This window comes from Bufo bufo, chromosome 6 (assembly GCF_905171765.1).
Source record: "Bufo bufo chromosome 6, aBufBuf1.1, whole genome shotgun sequence".
NCBI classification, from domain to species: Eukaryota; Metazoa; Chordata; class Amphibia; order Anura; family Bufonidae; genus Bufo; species Bufo bufo.
Genome location: NC_053394.1, coordinates 137,342,824 through 137,367,928, shown reverse-complemented (window position 1 = coordinate 137,367,928; position 25,105 = coordinate 137,342,824).

Here is a 25,105-nt window from a genome sequence, read left to right as displayed (position 1 = left end):
GGACTGGCTGCAAATGACCCACAAAACCCTTTAGGGTTCATAGCTCTAGGCCAGAAGATCACAGGGAGATGGTTCTGGGACCAACGGATCCGCCTGGGTTCCGGCTACAGATATGTATATCTCCCTTCCCTGGCATCCCACCATCAAACCAAGAACATGGGCACGTTCTTCGTGGCCACCGGGACACAAATATTTATCCGGTTTGCGCCTGCGATGGCCGGGCAATTCATAATTCCTTATAAATCGCCGGTTTCATGCTGTCTGCTAGATTCGATTTAACTGGGAGGTTTTCCTGCAGGATCCGTGCTGTCTGAATGGAGGTGTGAAATGTAACCACATGTGACCTGCTAGGAGTTTTCTGCTATCTGGCTGCGGCTTTGAAGCAGGGCCCTACTGTGGAGCTTGATTTCCTCTGCCATCTTTCAGCAAAGGGTGGGTGTGAGGACATGGCTGACAGTAAATATTAATCCATATTCCTCACAACTCCTACCATGGCTGGTAACACATCTTCCTGCCCTCGGACCCCCTTATTGTGTCTGTGGTGCAGGGTTGCGCTGGACGCCATTAATTAGATTTATTTGGACAACTGACACATTTCTATTGGTTACAAATGATGGGTTTATCACCGTAGATGAGTACCAGTGCCAGTTATCGGATGGATAACCAGTATGTCCATGGTGTGGAACTTCAAGTCTCAGAATATACCAGGCTTCTCAACACCAGAGATAGGTGAGCTGTACTGTATGACACTCCTGTGTACAGAGGTTGATGCTAAAGAGGTGACTAGACATAGGTTTATCCAGGGAAGGGAGGGATGGGACGCAATCTGTGCCTGAACTATAGAGGTCACCCTTTATCTCAACCTTTAGCCAGTGAAAGCTGCCATCTCTACCATTATCTATTTATACCCAGGACTTGTGATGAGGGGACATCCTCCACATCTAGGGGAAAGAAGGTTTTTACGCAAACATAGAAGAGGATTCTTTACGGTAAAAGCTGTTAGACTATGGAACTCTCTGCCTGAGGAGGTGGTGATGGTGAATTTACTAGAAGAGTTCAAGAGGGGCCTGGATGTATTTCTGGAGTGTAGTAATATTACAGATTATAGTTAATAGATTTCTGGAGAGGTCGTTGATCCAGGGAGTTGGGCTGCATGGATACGACCATATGTGTTTTGCAGTCCGCAAATTGCGGATCCGCAAAAAAAAGGATGATGTCCGTATGTTATCCGTTTTTTTTGCGGATCCATTGTAACAATGCCTATCCTTGTCCGCAAAATGGGCAAGAATAGGACATGTTCTATTTTTTTTGCAGGGCTATGAAACGGACATACTGATTCGGACAGCACACGGTGTGCTGTCCGCATTTTTTGCGGACCCATTGAAATGAATGGGTCCGCATCCTATCCGCAAAAAAAACAACGGAACGGACATGGAATCAAAATACGTTTGTGTGCATGTAGCCTTATTCTGATTGTCTATTTGGAGTCAGGAAGGATGTTTTTCCCCTTAGGCTACTTTCACACTAGCGGCAGGACGGATCCGACAGGCTGTTCACCCTGTCGGATCCGTCCTGCCGCTATTTCGCCGGACCACCGCTCCGTCCCATTGACTATAATGGGGACCGGGGCGGAGCTCCGGCGCAGCACGGCAGTGCACGGCGAAAGGCTGCCGGACTAAAAGTACTGCATGTCCGACTTTTTAGTCCGGCGGCCTCTCACCGCGAACTGCCGTGCTGCGCCGGAGCTCTGCCCCCGTCCTCATTATAGTCAATGGGGACGGAGCGGCGGCACGGCGAAATAGCGGCAGGACGGATCCGACAGGGTGAACATCCTGTCGGATCCGTCCTGCCGCTAGTGTGAAAGTACCCTTAGGCCAAAACAGCGGCTCAGATGCGGACCCAAACAACGTGTGCATGAGGCCTTTTCAGCCTATGTTACATAAGGCAGGCTTCTGCTCTGAGTGACAGCTGCCATTTTGTTCACATATTCTCAACATACAGCCTTTCATGGTGTTCTCCATTTTTTTTTTTTATATAAAGTTAATAAAAAATGCACATGACTTTCAAAATATATTTAATAATATGATTCCAAAAAGAAGATATTAACCAGCGATACCCACTCTATAAAGTGGGGTTATACTGGTAACGTTAAACGCGAAGATCTCCCTATAAAAGTTGCCTCAGCCAACAGCATAGGTCGTCTTCAGGGTGACACATGGAGCAAATGGCCTTATAACATCGGACTAGAGTATGTGGGATATTGGACATTCGGGAGGGATCCTCATGGTATTATTTACATTCATGGTTTTGGCGGGAAATGTTCCCGCTCTTAGCTTCTTTTTCACTAGGCAGATTTTTTATCTGCCTGGGGATATGGCCAGATTGGTTAGGTTAAGGACCTATGGTGACCTTGGAATTGAGGCAGATTATGACTGACCTCGGTAACAAGAGGTCATTGGTGGTGAGGGTTAACATGTGTTGGCGGTTGGGGCTATATTAGAGCAGCGCCACAGGCTGGGTTACCTTTTTGTTCAACAGTCTGTGGGGCAGTTTTTGTTGCACCCACCCTCCCAGTTTTGTTTGGTTGTCTTTTTTTTGTTTGTGGTCTAGTCATCCTAGGTTGGGATGGATTTATTAATGTTATTAACAGTTTTAATCAGGGGCGTTGCTAGGGTATCAAAAGATCCGGCCCCAATGAATATGGCCTAGTTCTCTAAGTCACCCCCCCACCCCCCTTCCACATACACACCCACACACCGCATTTTACTGTACTTGCTATACAGCAGCTCATACCTGCCACATCACACACTAGGTGGTGTCTCCTCTGATGTAGATCTTCTCTGTAATCATCTTCTCCATTTGGTCCGGACAACTTCTTTTAACCGCCTCATCTCTGCGGAGTGTGACACACAGACGTCTTAGCTTCTCCACTTTTCTATCATCATCTCCCAACCTGGAGTCCCCACAGTGTTATCGTGCTGCTCGCTGTGCTCCCCAATACCCTCAAATACTATCCTGAAAAAATATCAGTGCCCCACATAGTAATAGTGCTCCTCCAAGTCCCACCAATAGTAATTCCCTTCTAGATTGCCCCCATTAGTAATACTGCCCCAACAGTGATAATACTTCCCAAGAATGCCCCTATTAGTAATACTGCCCCTACAGTGTCCCCAACAGTGATAATACTCCCCAAGAATGCCCCCATTAGTAATACTGTCCCCTACAGTGCCTCCAACTGTGATAACGCTCCCCAAGAGTGCCCCCATTAGTAGAAGAGCCCTCCAGTATTAATAATGCCCTCACAGAGCCCCAGTAAAAATAAAGCCCCCCTATTGTTTCCCCAGTGGTAATAAAGCTATCTGCCGACCTGTCACGGCTGTGTATTGGTCATGTTGTTGTTTGCTGTGACACGCTGCCGTGCATGCTAGTTGCCAGGGGCAATGTGTTGTTTTCAGCATGTGTGTACTTTTCCCCTTTATGGTTGGTTTCCCTTCCCTGTCTGGTGTGTGTGGGGTTAACTACCTGGCTGGGTGTGGTCACTAGGTGCTTATATTGCCTGTGGCTGGTAGCAGGAGTTTAGTTGTACTCCAGCTGCAGTTATGCTCCTGTGCTGGAGATTCCATCTGTTCAGTGTGAGGGCCACGTAGTTTGACATCATCCTCTTCCCTTCCTTACATGTCTCTTTGTATGGTGTGGGTTTTGTTGGGGGTTTTATTGTATGTCTAGTTGTTGTCACATGTCTGGTCTGTTGGTGTTTGTAGTCCAGCATGTTTGCTAGATATTTCCCCTGTCTGTGCCTTCGGTGAGAGGGCTCCTGGATTCCCCGGAGGGGGAACCACAAGTCAGTGAGCAGCTCTGCCTGGTGCCGTCATGCATCCTGTCCACATGGGGGTCCAGGTAGTTATTGGTGTCGGTATTCCATCCTGTTGCTACGGCAGGTAAGTGCTAGTTCCCCTTTCCTTGCATCTAAGCCGATGGAGACTCCTGTTCACCCGTATCTTGGATGAACAGGTTGTCTCTATTCAAGGGATCTTCAGGGCGACTCAGGGTCCTAGGTTTCTGTGTATGAGCCCTCCTACCATCTGGGTTCGCTCATACAGTTAGGAGTCAGGGCTAGGATTAGGGTGGCATTAGGAGGTGACCTGCTCCCTTTCCTTCTGTTCAGGCATAGTTGCTTTCCCGTTTACCCACGTTATACAGTGGGCAGTTTTCCCCCACTCTCCACCGTGACACGACCCCTCAGTAGTAATAAGGCCCCCATAGTGCTCTTAGTAGAAATAAAACTGATCTATAAGTCCCTCCTATAGAGCCCCCAGTAGTAATAAGAATGCATATAATGTCCCCTGGATTCATAATACCCCTACAGTGCCCACAGTATTTATACTGCCCCCTTCTGTGCCCCCTGTAGTTATATTCCTCCCTCCACCATACAGTCCTATGTAAATAACATCACACCATCTCTCCTGGCCCCTCCAAACTACAGTCCTATGTAAATAACATCTCTTCCTTACTCTTCTATAACATACAGTCCCATATAAATAACATCACTCCCCTCCCTTCAGCCCTTCCAATATATAGTCTCATGTAAATAACACTATTTCCCTCCCTCCGCCATAGAGTCCCATGTAAATAACATCACACCATCTCTCCAGCCCCCTCCAATATGCAGTCCCATGTAAATAACATCCCTCTCTAACTACAGCCCCCTCCAAAATACAGTCCCATGTAAATAACATCATCTCCTGCCCAGTCGCCCTCAACATACAGCCCTGAGTAAATAATATCACCTCCTCCCCAGCCGCCTCTAACATGCAATCCCGTGTAAACATCACCCTCTTAATGTTCAGTCCCATGTAAATCACATCCCTCCCCCCCACAGCCACCATCAACATACAGTCCTATGTAAAACCCATAATCCCCTCTCACAGCTGCCTTCAACATACAGTCCCATGTAAATAACATCACCCTGCCCCAGCCCTCTCCAACATACAGTCCCATGTAAATAACATCACTCCCTCCCCCAGCCCCCTCCAACAAACAGTCCCATGTAAAAAACATCACTTCCTCCTACAGCCCCATCAACATACAGTCCCATGTAAATAACATCGCCCCCTCAACATTTAGTCCCATGTAAATAACATCACTCCCTCCCTCAGACCCCTCAGACATACAGTCCCATGTAAATAACATCACTCCCTCTCACAACTGCCTTCAACATACAGTCCCATGTAAATAACATCACTCTGCCCCAGCCCCCTCCAACATACAGTCCCATGTAAATACCATCACTCCCTCCTACATCCACCATCAACATACAGTGCCATGTAAATAACATTATCCCCTCCCCAGCCACGTCCAACACACAGTTCCATGTAAATAACATCCCTCCCTTCAGCCCTAACATATAGTCCCAGTTAAAAGGGTTATCCAATGTCTCCAACAGCCCCCCCCCCCCCCCATGTGCTGGGCCCCTCACAGGTAATATACTTACCCCGCTCCCTGCGCTGCTCCTGGTCCCCGCACCGCTGCTGCTGCTTTTCCCTGTACACGGATGAAGACATCAGGTGTCGGGGGGGGGATGCTAGGGAGGCTCGTCCCCGTCTGCCATTGGCGGCTCCCCCACCGACATTGGATGTTTTCATCTGTGTACAGGGAAAAAAAGCAGCAGCGGCGGTGCGGGGAACAGGAGCGGCGCAGGGAGCAGGGTAAGTATATTCACTGTGAGGGGCCCGGCACATGGAGGGCTGTTGGAGACAAGTAGGCCGCGGCCATTTTAATATCCATTTCTCGAGTGTAATTGTAACTCTCCCGTTAACTCTCAGCTATTCAGCAGGGCCTACATGGGTCATGTTATACACTTCTGTGTCATCCTTTGGTTGAGTCACATGTTGACATTATGTTATGTGCAGTGGCGTAACTAGAAGTGACTAGACCCCTGAGAACATTTTTGAACGGGCCTCCCCCCCCCAAGAACTTTTTCACAACCCCCCACTCCTGCGGCTAGTCAAGATCACTCTCTCAGGTGAGGTCTGTCAGTGCATCTGTTTCCTACAGTGGAACTGTACATAATGTCATTATATAATACTATTGAGGAGGCCCTGACAATAAAATCTATTAGTCCTCCTCCTGGACGGGCCCCTTCTGAGTTGGTGCCCCAAAGCAGCTGCTTCCCCTATAGCTACACCCCTGGTCATATGACCTTTCCGTGTTCTCCATTTTAGCACCTTTGTGTATCCCCATATCTCTGGTGACTTTTGCAGCATCTAGTCCAGGTCTGAGAAATGGAAAGACCTTCTTGACTAAGAAGTCCCCTTGACTTACTCCTTCAGGCTCCCTGATTGGCATTTCTACGGGCCTTTACTGTATATGAGTTGAGCTTTGATAGTACATCATACGGAAACCCCAGTTTAAAGGGGAAAAAAAATCACTTTCTGCCATGTCCCTAGTGGTGGGTGGTCAGCCGCCATTTTGTTGTAGCCTGTACACAGAACATTTTGCTGTGTCTGTTATTTACTCCCAGATGTTGGGACCCAGCAGCGATGGCTGGCACAATAGCTTCATAGAGTACGCTTGTTCCCTTAGTGATTGCAGCAGCCGCAGGTAGCAGCTCTGCTCATTTCATACGTCTGGAGGCTGCACAGGTTGTTTTTTTTTGGAAAGCAATCGCTCGGTTCCACACAGCACATGTTTGTGCATAAAAAAAAACCACCTAGGATTCCCTCCCACGCTGTTGTCTTCGTTTTTAATACCAGCTGACAAACCGAACTACTAAACAAAAGTACAAGTTGTACATTTCTACTCTGCGGTTATTTTAGAAGTAAAAGCATTGTCGAAGTCGGAACAAAATGGAGGCTGGGTTCATGGTGTTTTCTAGTTTTGTGCAGCCTCTGCGATCTTGTCTGAAGGCTGAATATGTCCTGTAGACTTTACATCCCTTCACCTATCGATGGAGGCAAGAAAAGATGTGCGGAGCGCACCGCGGGGGAAGGGCAGAGGTTAATTTCCATGTCATTTGCATACCGCTTGAATAAAACAGCAAAGGCCAAATGAATGTATACTATGCAGAAAACATCCATTTATTGGAGGGAGAGTTTACAAATTTCTAAGTATGAACAATCGATTTTGATGAACGTCGTGAACAATATGGGGGGAAATATTTGAAGTCAGTTTTGCTCCTGAGTCTGTGTTACCGTACCTTACGCCACATTTATCAAAGGTCACATCTGGTCTGTGAAATTTTCTCACCCTTAGGCCCCATGCACACGACCGTTTTTCGGGTCCGCATCCGAGCCACAGTTTTTGCGGCTCGGGTGCGGACCCATTCACTTCAATAGGGCCGCAAAAGATGCGGACAGCACTCCGTGGCCCCGCAAAAAAAATATATAGCATGTCCTATTCTTGTCCGTTTTACGGACAAGAATAGGCATTTCTACAAAACGGCTTCCGTTTTTTGTGGATCCGCGGTTTGCGGACTGCAAAAAACTGCACGGTCGTGTGCATGAGGCCTTAGGGTCCATTCACACGTCCGTAATTTGTGTTCGCATGCGTTCCGCAATTTGCGGATCCATTCACTTTCAATGGGGCTGGAACGGATGCGAATCCGCATTTTCGGGTTCCGCATCCGTTTTTTCGGGATCCGCTATTCCGTTCCTGAAAAAAATAGAACATGTCCTATTCTTGTCCGCAATTGCGGACCAGAAAAGGCATTTTCTATTATAGTGTCTGTGATTTGCGGATCGCACATTGCAGGTGTCCGTGTTTTGCAGATCTGCAAAACACTTATGGACATGTGAATGGACTCTTAAAGAGGTTATCAAAGACTAATGAATACCTCCCAGAGTGGGCAACCTGCGGTGGTGATCATACTTACCTGGCCCCTGCCGCTGGGTTCGGTCTCTGTCGCTCCCGGGCCAGCTCTTCCTCTCCCTGCAGAGCTGAAATCAACATCCGTCAATAGGGGGGACATGTTATCGTTGCAGATAATCACAGGCTGCATCAATGACCTGCACCCCTTATGTGACTAGTTGTGACGCAAGGGGAGCAGGTCACTGTTGCAGCCTGTAATTGGCTGCAGCAGTCACGTGCTATTCCCCCCCCTCCCCCCCCCCCCCCCCTGGGAGCTGGCCTGGGAGCAACAGACACCAGACACCAGATTAGCGGAGACCAGGTAAGTATGGTCACCACCGTGGGTCGGCCACCGTGCGAGGTCCTTATTACTTTTGGATTAGCCCTTTAAACCTAACACTTTGGTCTAAAAAAAGCTACTCCAGTTTTCCTACTCCATCTTCCTATTGGAGTGAGATTAGGACTTTTTTTTTTTTTTTGCAACGTTTAAAAAAGTCTCAGTGATAAATTTGGAGTGAAGCTCATTAACATAGCTAACCATAACCACTTACCCACCCATGTTTCAAAACTGGAGTGATTGGTGTAAAAATGCAAAATGTCTAAAAACATAAAAAATGGGACTTTTTGAAGCCAGAATTCTGGAATAAAGGCATGATAAATCAGGGGCCATGTTTTTCCATCTGTGTGAGCTTTGGCGCCCCCACTATGCCCTATACAGCATCGCACCCGTGGCAGAAGTCAATAACTAATGTGACCTCACCTCATACTCTATTTCAGTCCCTCCACATTTTCGAGATCTCTGCTTGCTGTCAGTGCATAGGAACTTGCTTGTTTACATCCAGAGGCTGAAAGCCGGTACAGTTCTAATACGTCTCACGGATGAGGGTTTGTTACAGTTGAATCCATTCTAGACTATTATAACTGGGATCAGCAACATCCAGTACTCCAGCAACATCCAGTACTCCAATTCTCAGTATGCACACTTGCTTGGCTTTTCTCAAAAATCCCATAGAACTGAATAAAGCATGCTGGGAGTTGTAGTTTCCGACCCCTAATCTATGAGATAAACAAATTGATATCTGCACTGATATCTTCTAGCAATCTATTAGGGCATGAGAGAGAATTGTGCTGCTGATGTAGAGACCTGTGTCTCTCCAGCTGTTGCAAAACTACTGTTCCTATCATGCCTAAATAGCCACAGACTCTCGGGGCACGATGGGAGTTGTAGTTTTGCAATAGCTGGAGAGCCACTGTTTGGAGAACCCTGTTATGGATACTATTGCAACTGCAGTAAGCCGGATTGGGGTTATGCACTCAGACGCTATAATATGCAATGACTGGGTCAGGTGTGAATAGTTAGTAGTTTTTGTTCGTGACGCCAATTGCAGCGTGCGCAGGGTACAGTCACAGGGCCCTTTAAGGTGTTGCAACTCACGTACAAGGTTAGGAATGCCAGAGTGGTTTAATGTCTCTGTGTGGTAATAGCAATGGTGTCAACGGTGTCTCCTACCTTGGTACGGCTGGACTCCTGGATCCTGGCTCACTTGCAATAAAATGAGTGTGTTGCTAGTAGGAGTAATTGAGGAACTTGGTAGCAATGAATGAGATCCAGACTTGGAATATAATTCAAACTGGTCTTTACTTGATGCAACATTAATCCACACGAGATACAGCAATAGTCTGAAGTCCCAGCAGGTATTGGCAATGTATGGCAAGAATCTATCTTCTGCTTCTATCATGTGCCTGGAGCTCTCTGCAGGATAAGTCGTCTGCTTGTGGCTCTGTAATGTGGCAGGAATCTATATCTTCTGCGCTATCTGTCTTCTGCTGTGTTGGGGACTGACTAGCTGAGGAGGAATTTGGCTTCTCCTGGTCTCTGGACGGTACTCACAGTTGTGCTCACAGGATATGCTTCTTCCTGGAGTTCTGGAGGTGGCTGCTTGCTTTCTACCAGCTGAGGCTGAAGGGCTCAGACTGGGAATGATGATCTTTTGTCTCAGCCGAGACAAGAGACTGGCTTGGATCCCTAGAACTGGGAGCTCCTACTTGCACAGCCTTCCCCTAGCAGGGGTGGCTGGCACACTAACTGAACTTACTTCCCCACCCATGAGGCAGGATGTTGGAACATTCCACACCTCCACACCTCCTCACAGAGGGGGTCTAAACTGGAATGTACTATTCCAGTCTAGAAACACTAAACTGAACTAAGTCCCTTCTAAACATTGCTGCCACCTGCTGGTGAACATGAAAATTTCAGCAAATACATTTAACAAGGGTTTCAATGCACATTAGTGAGGATGTGACGTTAAATTACACAGGATGACAATGCAGATACACTTAACAGGTTGTAGCGGGGGAAAAGAGTTTTGTAACATAACTCTGGGATGTTACACAACATACCCTCAGCTATGAGAAGCGTAATTTCTGTAATAAGTTTAAAGCCTCTGGATATGTGCAAAAATGTCCCATTCACTGTCAGTAAACAGAGATCTTGCAAATACAGAGAAATTGAAACACAGTGTATAAGGAACTTCTTATTCTACAAGTATTAGGCTTTTTTTTTTCTGCATAGGGTGCTTAAAATCCTTAAAGTAACACTCCAAGTAGAACTGACACACCGTCTTAAAGGGGTTGTTTCTCCAGTTTTGGAATGGTAGCTGCTGGGGCATATGACTTGTTTTATTATTTTACACTGTGCCAGGGGAAGATTGGGAACTTAAAGCGGCCCTGAAAAAAAACCTAAAAGTGGCCTCAAGTTGTAGGTGAGAAGGCGGGGCAACACAAGTAGGCGGGGCCAGCAATACCTTAGTGCAGAACAAAATACTGCCACCCGTGCCACAGTACAGTACTGTATCGTTATCCTGAGGACGGCAATACAGTAGAATTCAGGAGACCACCTGCGGCCATAGGTCAGGTGCATGATGCTCCTATATTAATTAATGCTGACAGCATCAGATCTTTATGTACCTGGCTACCTGGCTAATGGCCATCAGGAGGACTTGGGCTGCCCCCTGGGCATCGGCCCACTGGGAAATTTCCCTGTAGGGTCTATGACCAGTCTGCCCCTGCAGAGAGGGAATCTCTGTGTCATACTCTGTCCTATCAGTTTTGCTTGAAGTATTCCTGTAATAGGGATTTTTGGATACTGTGCAAATATATTAGACAGTTGCTTACATAGCAATTCCCAAAGCAGTGTTAATAATGGAATCACTATGCAAATTCCTGAAAGTTCACTGTGGATTGGAAAAGTAGGGACTGGGAGAGGTTACATTCATCTTGTGTAACAGACTCACCTCCACTTTAGTTGCTAGTGAGATTTTTGCTTCTTGGCAACTAGTGTTGAGCGAACCTTTTCAAAGTGGAATTCGGTCTGAAGGTCAGGAAAACTTAGATTCACAACTAATCCGAATTTCCTTGTGCTTCGTGGTAACAAATCAAGTTTTACTAAAATGGCGGCTGCACATGTTACAAAGCGAAAGTAAGTGTAAAGGAGACAAGCCTGGGAACGCAAGATCCCCCATAATGCCGTGAAGCCAGCCAATCCGCAGATAGCTATCCGCTGTGTCACAGCCCTATAAAACCCTCATCCCGTGTGGTCTCCACCATTGTCCTATGATCTGAGCATAGGGAGAGACGTGGCAAGCGCTCATGCGCTAGGGACAGTGCTGCTGAAAACGATTAATAGAAGAATTGAACACCAATAAGATGGAAGCCTTTATTATTCCACTTCCCAACATGCCAACCAATACCATCCAGTCTGCACCCCTTAGGGGGGTCAGCTCTTAAAGGTTGTCCGGGTTAAGAGCTGAACCCGGACATACCCATATTTTCACCCAGGCAGCCACCCTGATGTTAGCATCGGAGCATCTCATGCGCTGGATAGCGCAGGGCAAGGGCTCTTTTGTTTACAATACACACTGTGTGTTCAGAGACGTCACTGGCTCTGATGGGCGTGCTTTAGCGCTGCCCTAGCCGTTTTACTGGCTAGGGCAGCGCTAAAGCCCGCCCATCAGTGCCGGTGGTGTTGCCGGGCTTCCTGGCAGCCCTGTGGAGAGCCCGGTTCGTTACTGGAACTCCTTAAAAATGCCTTTGCCCTGAGCGAATTAGTGCAGAGCAAAGGAGAGCATCGGAGCATGAACTGCTCTGATGCTCCAGTCAGGGGGGCTGCCTGGGTGAAAATGGAGGTATGTCCGCATTCAGCTCTGAACCCAGACAACCTCTTTAATGATCCTCATCTTTTGCAGACTTTACTTCCTAGAAAAGTCAGCAAGATGCAGAGAGAGGAGGAGCTGGATGATCCTGATGACAAATTCTTATCGATATTAGATGATGTGGAAAAGGAGGAAAAGCAGATGGCAGAAAAGGGCTTCAACCTGTAGGGCAGGAGAACGTTGGAGTTGGAGAAGTAGGTATAGCTCCTGTGTAAAAGTGCAGCATGGCCATTAACAATGAAGACCAACTATACAGTGCAGTCTTTATTGAAAGGCAGCTGCGGGCTAATTAGCTGTGTGGTTCTTCACTACAGCATGACTGCACAGTACTAGTTCTACTGTACCACTTGTCCTCTATACTGGATGTAATTCTCTGTATCTGTTCTTATTCTGTACACATGGACACTGCACAGTACCACTTCCCTTGTCCTGTATACTGGGTGTAATTCTCAGTATCTGCTCTTATTCTGTATATATGGACACTGCACAGTACCACTTCTCCTGTCCTGTATACTGGGTGTAATTCTCAGTATCTGCTCTTATTCTGTATATATATATATATATATATGGACACTGCACAGTACCACTTCTCCTGTCCTGTATACTGGGTGTAATTCTCAGTATATACTCTTATTCTGTATATATGGACACTGCACAGTACCACTTCTCCTGCCCTGTATACTGGGTGTAATTCTCAGTATCTGCTCTTATTCTGTATATATGGACACTGCACAGTACCACTTCTCCTGTCCTGTATACTGGGTGTAATTCTCAGTATCTGCTCTTATTCTGTATATATGGACACTGCACAGTACCACTTCCCCTGTCCTGTATACTGGGTGTAATTCTCAGTATCTGCTCTTATTCTGTATATATGGACACTGCACAGTACCACTTCTCTTGTCCTGTATACTGGGTGTAATTCTCAGTATCTGCTCTTATTCTGTATATATGGACACTGCACAGTACCACTTCCCCTGTCCTGTATACTGGGTGTAATTTTCAGTATCTGCTCTTATTCTGTATATATGGACACTGCACAGTACCACTTCTCCTGCCCTGTATACTGGGTGTAATTCTCAGTATCTGCTCTTATTCTGTATATATGGACACTGCACAGTACCACTTCTCTTGTCCTGTATACTGGGTGTAATTCTCAGTATATACTCTTATTCTGTATATATGGACACTGCACAGTACCACTTCTCCTGCCCTGTATACTGGGTGTAATTCTCAGTATCTGCTCTTATTCTGTATATATGGACACTGCACAGTACCACTTCTCCTGTCCTGTATACTGGGTGTAATTCTCAGTATCTGCTCTTATTCTGTATATATGGACACTGCACAGTACCACTTCCCCTGTCCTGTATACTGGGTGTAATTCTCAGTATATACTCTTATTCTGTATATATAGACACTGCACAGTACCACTTCCCCTGTCCTGTATACTGGGTGTAATTCTCAGTATCTGCTCTTATTCTCTAATCCTGTATGTTTGATAGAATTCCCAGTGCCTGTCCTTATCTTGTATTCAGGTATATGTGTGTGTGTGTATATATATATATATATATATATATATATATATATAATTTTCCATATGCATTCTTATTCTGCATGGACACTGCACAGTACAGACTTTGAATGGTGCGTGCACAGTATTCCTTTTCTCCATTTTTGTGTAATTCTTACTCTTGATCTCTAGGTAGGCATCCGTGCACAGTGCAGCTTCTAATTTTGCACACATTTTTCTCATACACCCCATTGATGCTTATTGTCCTTGTGGGTACGTTAAATAGTTAAACATTGGCTCCGGCCTTTTGGGGGGGGGGGGGGGGGGTGTGGAGTCATGTACAGAACAATCCTCCGCATTATACAGGAGCTGGACGGGATTTTTTCGTTGCTGGGAAGGCAACAGCCGAATGTCCCCTAATGTTTTACAAATCTGTTCATTGTTTGAAGAGGGCGGACAGAATGGCGCTATTTTTAGCCTTCTCGCCCCAATACCAGCTTGCTTTTGTGCAGTCTGCCAGGTTTTTGGATCTGGCTGGGCATCTATAAATGTCTGAGCGCAGATTGAGGGAGCGGTGGAGATTATGCTGAGCCGAGCGACAAACGAGAGCAGAATATCCTCCTCTCCAGAATGTGTCTGGGTAATGACCTGCCACACGCACTTTACTCAGATGCTTGACGAATGCTCCCGGCTTTTATCGCAGACGAGCCCGGCCATCTCTGCAGAGAAGTCGGATTGCTGCTCCATGGCGGGCAAAAATAAAAGTTTTAGACTTTTGGACAGTTTAACTAACAAGTGTTTTTTAGGGTCCCCTCACACATTTTTCTTTTTTTTGTCAAATGATGGACTAACACGTAACTTTTTTTTTGTGATGTTTTATAGCGGCATTTTATTTTGTGTCATTTTGTACATGTGATTTTGTAACGCCCCAGAGTGGCATTACCACCTTCTTTGCACCCCCACTATCTTCTATGGTTAATTCTGTGTCATCCTGTGTATTTATTGCCAGTTCCTACATAATGTGTACTTGTATTTCTGATTTTATGACTGTTAAAGTGTAATGTGCCTGGTTCACCAGCAGATGGCAGAAACAATGGCAGAGCTAGTTTCCCTAGAATGGAACCGTCTATCCATTCTAGCCCTCTCTAGAGAGGGAGGAGTTCAGTGTTAGTTAGTAGTTAGTACCCCCTGCAAGGGTAAGGGTGTGTGCAAGCCAGCAGAACACACCTTCAGCTCTGCTGGGCATAGAGGCCCAAGCTCCAAGCCTCACAAGCCAGGAGTAAAGTTCCCTGGATAAAGATAAAGACAGACCAGACTACAGAAAGTAAAGTTCAGCAGAAAGGAAAAGATCCTAATTAATCCTGATAGCACAGTAGAGCTAAAGAGCAACAGATGTAGCAGAGTCGAGTGTGTTTGCCTGCCAGATTTCATGCTAAAACCTGCTAGTAACCAAGACTAAGTTGGAAAATTGTTTTCTGATGCAAGTTTATTCATGTATAGCTGTTTTCACCTATATACAAAGTTTGGACTCAATCATTTCTACAAATCCCTCAACTATTCCCCCTGTTTGCACTGCTTCGGACAACAACACCTGGGGTTCCAGGATATCCATGTAGGAGCATCGTGACACGTGCACAGCCACAACACCTAAATGGACATTATAGGCTACCCTTGCCCCACTCCGGCATTCCTACATCTGGGTATCACCTATCACCAACACCATCTACTTAAGGGGACTCCGTTCCCTGTTGCTGAAATGCAACTGGCGTCTCGAAAAACTCTTTCACTTTAAGGGACCCCTGGTAGTACCCCGTCCGTTGCAGTTTTTCATGGTATTTTTTTATAAAAGAGTTTCCCGGGATTTTAATACTTATGACCTTTCCTCAGGATAGATCATCAGTATCTGATCGGTGGGGGTCATACACCTGGGACCTGAGTGTCAGACCCTGAGTGCCGCTGCCCTCTCAGCACACCATGTCCTGCTGTAGGCTGTCTGGGCATGCTGGGACCTGTTCTGTGTTTAGAGCTGCACCTGTTTTTGGCTCAAAATCACTGATGGAAATCACTGTCCAAACACTGACTGTGTGAATGAGGCATTAAAGGGGTTATCCAACCCCTATAATGCCTCCCCAAATGCCCGAGCCCCTCACACAGATTGTACTTACTTACCCCGCTCCCCAGCACCCGCATCCCTTCTGATGCCCGCACGGCCGCTGCTGCATCTCCCCATCGCACGGATGAAAACATCCGGTGATGGGGGGGGGGGGGGGGGGGCAGCCAATAGCAGGCCACTACGGGAACGAGCATCGTGGGCCTCGGGCCTTTGGGGAGGTTGGATAACCCCTTTAAGGTGCATTTTTGTGTCAATGTATTTCTCTTATCAAATTGTAACATGCTCTGGGTCTGGCTTTTTCCCTCACGGAAACTAGGGAATGAACTGAATACTTACATGGTGACCTCCTTTTCATCTTTTTAGCTGCAGATCCGCTACTCTTAAGCAGGGGCAGACTGAGAACTTAAACTGGCCCTGGAAAAAAACTAACTAAAAGTGGCCCCATGCTGCAGGAATGTCCAAATGGACAGAAGCGGGGTCAGCAATACTTTAGTGCAGCACAAAGTAGTGCCCCAGAAGAACCAAATACCACAGTGCAGCACAATATACTGCCCCAGAAGAACCAAATACCACAGTGCAGCACAAAATACCGCCCCAGAAGAACCAAATACCACAGTGCAGCACAAAATACTGCCACCTCGGCAGCAGTATTTAACTGTGTCACCATCCTGAGGATAGTTATGGATGGCACTTGCGGCTGCCGGGCAAGTTCCTAAGTATGTGATGCTACTAGCATCAGATAATTTTTTACGCGGCTGGTGGCCATGTGGAGGGCTCAAACGGTGCCCTAGGCACCGGCCCACTGGGAAAATTCCCTGTAGGGTCTATGGCCAATCCGCCCCTGCTCTTGAGGCACCCAAGATGGCCAAACCATTTCTAAGACTATTTGGTGCACACTGTGCATCAATGACCCAACACACTTCCTGTTTGTCCGGCCCTGCTCTTGGATTGGTCAGCACTGTTCACATGAGCAGTGTTGGCCAATCCAAAGGCAGCAGGAAGTGTCTTGGGCTTTTAAATAGATAGTCTGAGAAGCTGTGAGGCCATCTTAGACGGCAGAAGAGGAGCCTGGGAATTAGAGGATCTGCAGCTAAACAGACGAAAAGGAGGTAAGTATTCTGTTCGTTAAAGAGATTTTGAATGGAGGGTCACTTTAAGGCCTCTTGCACACGACCGTATGTATTTTGTGGTCCGCAAAAAACGTAGCCGCAAAAAATACGGATGACGTCCGTGTGCATTCCGTATTTTGCAGAATGGAACAGCTGGCCCCTAATGGAACAGTACTATCCTTGTCCATTATGCGGACAATAATAGGACAAGTTCTATCTTTTAGCGAAACGGATATACGTAAATATGGAAACGGAATTCACACGGAGTACCTTCCGTTTTTTTTTGCGGATTCATTGAAATGAATGGTTACACATATGGTCCACAAAATAAATGGAACGGACACGGAAAGAAAATACGTTTGTGTGCAAGAGGCCTAATGCATTTTCTCCATACAGCTCTACAGAAAAAGTGACATTAGAGGGGGGACACACTTTAATGTAAAAAAATAATAAAAGATCCCAAACTAAATGGCCAAAAATGCCTCAAAATGCTCCAAAAAATACTGATCATGTCAGGTTTTTTTTTTTTTTTTTTTTTTTTTTTTTTTAGATGTTTGGGTTTTTTCTTTTGGCCAGGGACAAAATTATATTTGAAGGAGTTTGAGTGGGGTAAAGGATTGGGTGTAGAGTGACCAGATCAAACGGCTCCCCCTCAACAACCCATATTTAAAGCTGCATATCCCAAACTATGAGAAAACAGGATACAGCGCTCCCCCTCATTGCAGTATGTAACACAAGTGGGCTGCAGGGGGCGCACTTCTCCCTATTGCCTGTGATGCTGAAGGTAGGTACTGCATGCATTGTGTATGAAGATAGATTATTATCTGCAGCTCTGGGCTTCACACATCAGGCTGGTAATATTCTGATTCTACTCTTCTTTGATTGGTTGCCAGGTGCCAATGTAAAACAAGCGCCGAACACACGGGATTAAAGCCGCACTGTATATACTGAATAAAGGAGATTGGTCCCGTAGGAGCTTACAATCTAGTCTGGCAGCTAAAAGCCCAGGCTACGAGAAAGCATCGCCTCACCCTCGGCTGACCTGATTTTCTGCATCGTGCTGTCTGAGTTCCCTGAAAGTCTTCACTCCTCCTCCTGCGCAGCAGATCTTTAATCCCAGACTCATCTCCTTCCTATTCCCACTTGATTATGCTGTGCAGGGCAAAGAAGAAATCTCATTATATAAATAAGCTGTGCGGCCTTGTGATGTTGGTACACAGGGGACGGGCAGCACCAGCCATTTGGGTTTGGCTTATAATAAAGACTGAGCACTGGGTTTGAGTTACTGTGTGTGTATAAACACATGAATAGATAGATAGACAGACACACAGACACTATGGGGCACATTTATTAAGACTGGCATTTTAGACACCAGTCTTAATAAAGCCCTAAGCTGACGGTGGATCCACCAAAGTTATGAAGATGCGCTGACCTCTCCATAACTTCAGCGCATCCAGCGCCAGTTCTAAATGTAAGACTGCTTCCGAGCTGTGCGGCCCCCAATTCATCTGGTAACAGACATGTATGTTTATGTCTTGTGGCTGCTCACATGTACACTGTCTGTCCAAAAAAATAGTCGCCACCTGGATTTAACTAAGCAAATAGTTATGAGCCTCCTATTGGATAATTACGGCATAGGCGATTATCCTTTAGCTGGAAACAAGTCATTTAACCCCAACTGGTGCAATGAGTTGCTTCTCATTTCTTAACCACTTCAGCCCCCAGTGCTTAAACACCCTGAAAGACCAGGCTACTTTTTACACTTCTGACCTACACTACTTTCACCGTTTATTGCTCGGTCATGCAACTTACCACCCAAATGAATTTTACCTCCTTTTCTTCTCACTAATAGAGCTTTCATTTGGTGGTATTTCATTGCTGCTGACATTTTTACTTTTTTTGTTATTAATCGAAATTTAACGATTTTTTTGCACTTTCAGTTGTAAAATTTTGCAAAAAAAACGAGATCCATATAGAAATTTTGCTCTAAATTTATAGTTCTACATGTCTTTGATAAAAAAAAAATGTTTGGGTAAAAAAAAAATGGTTTGGGTAAAAGTTATAGCGTTTACAAACTATGGTACAAAAATGTGAATTTCCGCTTTTTGAAGCAGCTCTGACTTTCTGAGCACCTGTCATGTTTCCTGAGGTTCTACAATGGCCAGACAGTACAAACACCCCACAAATGACCCCATTTCGGAAAGTACACACCCTAAGGTATTCGCTGATGGGCATAGTGAGTTCATAGAACTTTTTATTTTTTGTCACAAGTTAGCGGAAAATGATGATTTATTTATTTATTTATTTTTTTCTTACAAAGTCTCATATTCCACTAACTTGTGACAAAAAATAAAAACTTCTATGAACTCACTATGCCCATCACGAAATACCTTGGGGTCTCTTCTTTCCAAAATGGGGTCACTTGTGGGGTAGTTATACTGCCCTGGCATTCTAGGGGCCCAAATGTGTGGTAAGGAGTTTGAAATCAAATTCTGTAAAAAATGACCTGTGAAATCCGAAAGGTGCTCTTTGGAATGTGGGCCCCTTTGCCCACCTAGGCTGCAAAAAAGTGTCACACATCTGGTATCTCCGTACTCAGGAGAAGGTGGGAATGTGTTTTGGGGTGTCTTTTTACATATACCCATGCTGGGTGAGATAAATATCTTGGTCAAATGCCAACTTTGTATAAAAAAATGGGAAAAGTTGTCTTTTGCCAAGATTTTACATATACCCATGCTGGGTGAGAGAAATATCTTGGCAAAAGACAACTTTTCCCATTTTTTTTATACAAAGTTGGCATTTGACCAAGATATTTCTCTCACCCAGCATGGGTATATGTAAAATGACACCCCAAAACACATTCCCCAACTTCTCCTGAGTACGGCGATACCAGATGTGTGACACTTTTTTGCAGCCTAGATGCGCAAAGGTGCCCAAATTCCTTTTAGGAGGGCATTTTTAGACATTTGGATACCAGACTTCTTCTCACGCTTTGGGGCCCCTAGAATGCCAGGGCAGTATAAATACCCCACATATGACCCCATTTTGGAAATAAGACACCCCAAGGTATTCAATGAGGGGCATGGCGAGTTCATAGAATTTTTTTTTTTTTTGGCACAAGTTAGCGGAAATTGATATTTTAAATTTTTTTCTCACAAAGTCTCCCGTTCCGCTAACTTGGGACAAAAATTTCAATCTTTTTATGCCCCTCACGGAATACCTGGGGGTGTCTTCTTTCCGAAATGGGGTCACATGTGGGGTATTTATACTGCCCTGGCATTCTAGGGGCCCTAAAGCGTGAGAAGAAGTCTGGAATATAAATGTCTAAAAAACTTTACGCATTTGGATTCCGTGAGGGGTATGGTGAGTTCATGTGAGATTTTATTTTTTGACACAAGTTAGTGGAATATGAGACTTTGTAAGAAAAAAAAAAAAAAATTCCGCTAACTTGGGCCAAAAAAATGTCTGAATGGAGCCTTACAGAGGGGTGATCAATGACAGGGGGGGTGATCAATGACAGGGGGGGTGATCAATGACAGGGGGGGTGATCAATGACAGGGGGGTGATCAGGGAGTCTATATGGGGTGATCACCACAGTCATTGATCATGCCCCTGTAAGGCTTCATTCAGACGTCCGGATGCGTTTTGCGGATCGGATCCATCTATCAGTGCATCCGTAAAAATCATGCGGACGTCTGAATGGAGCTTTACAGGGGGGTGATCACCACAGTCATTGATCATGCCCCTGTAAGGCTTCATTCAGACGTCCGGATGCGTTTTGCGGATCGGATCCATCTATCAGTGCATCCGTAAAAATCATGCGGACGTCTGAATGGAGCTTTACAGGGGGGTGATCAGGGAATCTATATGGGGTGATCACCACAGTCATTGATCATGCCCCTGTAAGGCTTCATTCAGACGTCCAGATGCGTTTTGCGGATCCGATCCATCTATCAGTGGATCCGTAAAAATCATGCGGACGTCTGAATGGAGCTTTACAGGGGGGTAATCAATGACAGGGGGGTAATCAATGACAGGGGGGTGATCAGGGAGTCTATATGGGGTGATCACCACAGTCATTGATCACGCCCCTGTAAGGCTTCATTCAGACGTCCGGATGCGTTTTGCGGATCCGATCCATCTATCAGTGGATCCGTAAAAATCATGCGGACGTCTGAATGGAGCTTTACAGGGGGTTGATCAATGACAGGGGGGTAATCAATGACAGGGGGGTGATCAGGGAGTCTATATGGGGTGATCAGGGGCTAATAAGGGGTTAATAAGTGACGGGGGGGGGTGTAGTGTAGTGTAGTGGTGCTTGGTGCTACTTTACTGAGCTACCTGTGTCCTCTGGTGGTCGATCCAAACAAAGGGGACCACCAGAGGACCAGGTAGCAGGTATATTAGACGCTGTTATCAAGACAGCGTCTAATATACCTGTTAGGGGTTAAAAAAAACACATCTCCAGCCTGCCAGCGAACGATCGCCGCTGGCAGGCTGGAGATCAACTCTCTTACCTTCCGTTCCTGTGAGCGCGCGCGCCTGTGTGCGCGCGTTCACAGGAAATCTCGGCCATCGCGAGATGACGCATATATGCGTGACTCTGCGCAGGGCTGCCACCTCCGGAACGCGATCCTGCGTTAGGCGGTCCGGAGGTGGTTAAACAATCATGTCGAAAGACACATCTCGTGGTCATGGAAAAGATGTTTGTCTGTTTGAGAAGGGTCAAATCATTGGCATGCATCAAGCAGAGAAAACATCTAAGGAGATTGCAGAAACTACTCAAATTGGGTTAAGAACTGTCCAACGCATTGTTAAAAACTGGAAGGATAGTGGGGACCCATCGTATTCGAGGAAGAAATGTGGCGGGAAAAAAATCCTGAATGATCGTGATCGGTGATCACTTAAACGTTTGGTGAAATCAAATCGAAGAAAAACAACAGTAGAACTCAGGGCTATGTTTAATAGTGAAAGTAAGAGCATTTCCACACACACAATGCGAAGGGAACTCAAGGGATTGGGACTGAACAGCTGTGTAGCCGTAAGAAAACTGCTAATCAGTGAGGCAAACCAGAAAAAGAGGCTTCAATTTGCTAGGGAGCATAAAGATTGGACTCTGGAGCAATGGAAGAAGCTCATGTGGTCTGATGAGTCCAGATTTACCCTGTTCCAGAGTGATGGGCGCATCAGGGTAAGAAGAGAGGCAGATGAAGTGATGCACCCATCATGCCTAGTGCCTACTATACAAGCCTGTGGGGGCAGTGCTATGATCTGGGGTTGCTGCCGTTGGTCAGGTCTAGGTTTAGCAACAGTATGTGTGCAGCACGCCAGACCTACAGGGTATTGCGATTGTGAGGTCACGGTTATGGGCAATCGAGGGTTACTCACTGTATTGGAGAACCCTGGGCAGGCATGCGGCAGTGAAGGAGAGGTAGACACAGTTCCTCTGGGGCACACTCTGTATGTAGGGACCAGGCCTGATGGTGGATGAGGTGCCCTGGATGTTACAGGTATTTTGAGTGCCTGGGGCAAGGTCCCTTTAAGGATCGTGACGCCAGTGCCTGTAACGGTAGCACACCGGTTTTCAAGTAGCAATAAGTAAGGTACACAGGTGGTATAGTGAACCAAACGTTGCTTTACTTAAAACTAGAGATGGGACAAGGGATTCGTCGAATCCAAGAAACCCTCGAATCTTGCTGGATTCGTGGGATTCGTGGACTCGAATCCCGACGTAATTTGCCTGAACCGAATCCGACGAATCCGGTGGGAGGGACTGGGAGGCGGAGCTGGGGGCCAGTGTGTTCACTGTGCTCCGGCCCCTCCGCTCCAGTAGTCATAAAATGTGTAATTGTGATTAATAATCATGCTGCCCCCTCTGTCTGTAGTATTACATGATTCAATAAATCTTACTTACAGGGCTACTGATATCGTAACAGGCCGGCCGGGCAGACAAGCGGCAGCGTCACTGACTGACGTCACCTGCCTGAGCCGCCTGCTTCATTCATAAAGCAGGCGGCTCAGGCAGGTGACGTCAGTCAGTGACGCTGCCGCTTGTCTGCTCGGCCGGCCTGTTACGATATCAGTAGCCCTGTAAGTAAGATTTATTGAATCATGTAATACTACAGACAGAGGGGGCAGCATGATTATTAATCACAATTACACATTTTATAACTACTGGAGCGGCAATGGGGGGGGGGGGGGGGGTCTGTGGATGACACTGTTAAGGGGTGGGGGGTGGGTCTGTGGATGGCACTGTTTAGGGTCTGTGGATGGCACTGTTATAGGGTGGGGGGGGGTCTGTGGATGGCACTGTTATGGGGTGGGGGGGGTCTGTGGATGGCACTGTTATGGGGTGGGGGGGTCTGTGGATGGCACTGTTATGGGGTGGGGGGGTCTGTGGATGGCACTGTTATAGGGTGGGGGGGGGGGTCTGTGGATAGCACTGTTATGGGGTGGGGGGTGGGTCTGTGGATGGCACTGTTTAGGGTCTGTGGATGGCACTGTTAAGGGGTGGGTCTGTGGATGGCACTGGAGCGGCAATGGGGGGGGGGTCTGTGGATGACACTGTTAAGGGGTGGGGGGTGGGTCTGTGGATGGCACTGTTTAGGGTCTGTGGATGGCACTGTTATAGGGTGGGGGGGGGGTCTGTGGATTGCACTGTTATGGGGTGGGGGGGTCTGTGAATGGCACTGTTATGGGGTGGGGGGGGTCTGTGGATGGCACTGTTATAGGATGGGGGGGGTCTGTGGATGGCACTGTTATGGGGTGGGGGGGGTCTGTGGATGGCACTGTTATGGGTGGGGGGGTCTGTGGATGGCACTGTTATAGGATGGGGGGGTCTGTGGATGGCACTGTTATGGGGTGGGGGGGGTCTGTGGATGGCACTGTTATGGGGTGGGGGGTTCTGTGGATGGCACTGTTATAGGGTGGGGGGGTCTGTGGATGGCACTGTTATAGGATGGGGGGGTCTGTGGATGGCACTGTTATAGGATGGGGGGGTCTGTGGATGGCACTGTTATAGGATAGGGGGTCTGTGGATGGCACTGTTATAGGATGGGGGGGTCTGTGGATGGCACTGTTATGGGGTGGGGGGGGTCTGTGGATGGCACTGTTATGGGGTGGAGGGGTCTGTGGATGGCACTGTTATGGGGTGGGAGGTCTGTGGATGGCACTGTTATGGGGTGGGGGGTCTGTGGATGGCACTGTTATAGGATGGGGGGGGTCTGTGGATGGCACTGTTATGGGGTGGGGGGGTCTGTGGATGGCACTGTTAAGGGGTGGGGGGGATCTGTGAATGCCAGGGGGAGAGGTGAGAGGCACTATGATACTACTGGCACATTGGGGGGAGGCACTATGATAAGGGGCACATTATGGGGGGAGATGGCACTATGATACGGGCACATTATGGGGGGAGATGGCACTATGATACGGGCACATTATGGGGGGAGGTGGCACTATGATACGAGCACATTATGGGGGGAGGTGGCACTATGATACGGGCACATTGGGGGGAGATGGCACTATGATACCGGCACATGGGGGGGGGGGGAGAGGCACTCCACACTTGATACTGGCACATGATTAGGGGGCCATCTATGGGGACAATTACTGGCACATTATTGGGTGGCACTGTGGGGCCACTTCTTATTGGCACATTATTGGGGGGCACTATGGGGGCATCTACTGAGGCCACAAAGAAGGGGTATTTTATATGGTGGGCTCTGTGTGGTACTAGTATTATCAGGGGTATTATCTGTTTCTGCAGTATAGTATTGGGGAGCACAGTGGCACAGTATTGGGGGTGTTAGGATGATTTGTCCAGAAGATGGGAGGATGATGGAAAAGTAGTAAACTAAGATTTTATTTTTTTTTGTCAAGCTACAGAGACGGAAAATGGCTGAAAAATGGTGTCTGGTCTGAAAGGAGAAGATGAGGAAAGAGAACATCTACAAGAGACGTCACTGGATGTAAGAGGTATGTGGCTGTATTACCCTGTATGTTCTGTAGTGATAGGAGCAGGGGTCATCGCGGTCATATAGGGTGCGACCGTGACTGGGAGGTGGAGGTTCAGACAAACTGACGCGGTCTGACGTTGTTTCTTACACCGTGCGTTCACACAATTATGTACAGGATTCGAGATTCGGAAGATTCGATATATTCGAGAACCTTTTCGGATTCGGATTCGAAAAAAATTGGATTCGTCCCACCTCTACTTAAAACAGTTCAACTTTGTACATCAAGATGGTAATACAGTTCCTTATATCATATGCTTCACAAGCAGGCTTATTTCAAATACTGGCAGGTATAATCTTGC